This window comes from Prenolepis imparis, unplaced genomic scaffold (genome assembly GCF_030444845.1).
Source record: "Prenolepis imparis isolate NDT839.2.m4 unplaced genomic scaffold, iyPreImpa1.0 SCAF_116, whole genome shotgun sequence".
In the NCBI taxonomy this organism is placed as follows: Eukaryota; Metazoa; Arthropoda; class Insecta; order Hymenoptera; family Formicidae; genus Prenolepis; species Prenolepis imparis.
In genome coordinates this window covers 71,148-73,332 of record NW_028141274.1, presented here as the reverse complement: position 1 = coordinate 73,332, position 2,185 = coordinate 71,148, and the positions used below count along the sequence as shown (strand labels likewise).

Sequence of the window (2,185 nt, the reverse complement as noted above, 5' to 3'; positions counted from 1 at the left end):
TGAAAATCGCACATATAATAATAATACATTATTTATAGGAACGACTTTCCGAAGCGACACCCAACAATCAACGAGAATATAACCGCGTTTCAACGACCGATGAGTAAATTGATTTTATTTAACTAATTATATCTATCATCGAATTTATATCATCGCCATTTACTTGAAATATATATTAGCCAGCATATGAAAACCGCTAATATAATAATAATATAATATTGTTTAGGATATAAATTGATTTTTGAGATTAGCTCAGAAATAAATTTGCATTATATATACATATATTTAATTTTAATTCATACTTTTATGATAAATTTATATTACAAATGTTTTATAATTTATAATGTTTATTCGATCAATTTCAATGTCAATATGGAACTGTTATTGATAGCTTGATCGCACACAGTTAGTTAACAAAAAGTTGATTTTAGAAACAAGATATAAATAAAAAATAAAATTTAAACATGATATTCTTAATTGAAAATTTAACTTGCATACAAAACTGAACTAGTTCGCATTATATTATACTTGCGCATTAATTTTTTAATTATGCAAACAGAAAAAGCATTTAAGCAATTAAACAACTATAGAAATAACTCAATACCCACACAGCACATGATATCGTACGAATATTCTATATTCATTCTGTGAATGTACGTACTGTACGTAATATACTGAGAACATCTCTATAATATCTTGTGTAGTATATTATTTTTCGTATATTCTCAGGATATTATCAGAACATCTTGTGTAGTATATTATTTTTCGTATATTCTCGTATATTCTCAGAATGTACTTTTAATATCTCTTATAGTATATTATTTTTCGTATATTCTCATAATATACTATTGAATTACGCGCATTTTTACTTATGAGCGGATATGTATGCCATTTTGGATACGTAATTTCCGCTATTGCCGTCATTTGTCTTTTCCTTGTTCTTCTTCACTGACTACGTGCAAGTGCTATGTGCAATCTGGTGCAATTATATTACGATTGTGATTAATCGCAGGTAATTCTTTTTATTTTCAAATAAATTAAATGTAAAAAGGGTATTTTATAAAAGCTATTCAATGATTTATTAATACTTCATAATTATAAACACACAAATTAACCTCATTAATGCAAATTATAACCTCACAATCGAATATTATAATGTATCAAAAATATGTATTTTTATGTGAAATTTTTATTATTATGTTACAGCATTTGCACAAAAAAGGACGTCATTATCAATTGTCGTTTATTATATCAATTATCATTTTGTGATCTCTGCAGAATCTTTCTAAAGAAAAAGTGTTCTCCGCATACACACATATATACATATGTATATAGATGAGATGTAAATGTGAAAAATAAAAGTGAAACTCTGGATTCAAAAATCAAGTGAGTTTTATAACATATTTTAATTATATAGTGTGTACGATTAAGTAAGCTAATTGTTACTGCAATTAACTTTTAAAACGATCTTAAAAGACTAATGTATGCCAATACTCTATATTTGTATATTACACATTGATAATGAATGAAAGATATTGCATACATATAAAATAATATGTTAACTAGGCTTTTAAAACCGTTTTAAAAGTTAATTGCAGTAACAACTAATATATATTAATATATGTATTCTTATATGAAGTTCTCATTATATGTTACAGCGTTATTTGCACAAAAAAAGGACGTCATTATCAATTGTCGTTTATTATATCAATTATCACTTTGTGATCTCTGCAGAATCTTTCTAAAGAAAAAGTATCTCCGCATATACACATATATATATAGAGATGGGATATGTAAAAAGTAAAAGTGAAACTCTGGATTCGCAAAAATCAAGTGAGTTTTATAACATATTTTAATTATATAGTGTGCGATTAAGTAAGAGCTAAGTTATTATACTGCAATTAATTTTTAAAATGATTTTAAAAGTTAATTTCAGTAACAACATATAGCATATAGCTTATTAAATATATGTTAGATATTATTAAATGTATTCTTATGTGAAATTATTATTATATGTTACAGCGTTTGCACAGAAAGAACATTATTATCAACTTCGTGATCTAATACTTTCTGTGAAATAAGAAAAATTATATACATATATATAATAATAAATAATAATAAGTAAAATGTTTATATAAAAAAATATAAAAGTGCAATTATACGTTCAAATAATATATGTGCAATT

The 2,185-nt window shown here is 24.5% G+C and overlaps 1 long non-coding RNA gene across 1 annotated transcript; it reads left to right on the top strand.

Annotated features, from left to right (window-relative positions):
- The first annotated feature begins 948 nt into the window (after positions 1-948).
- On the top strand, positions 949-2,185 carry LOC145947658 (uncharacterized). The gene is made up of 4 exons (XR_014427223.1): positions 949-1,012; positions 1,207-1,386; positions 1,659-1,833; positions 2,023-2,185. It is a non-coding gene; the product is annotated as an uncharacterized LOC145947658 (long non-coding RNA).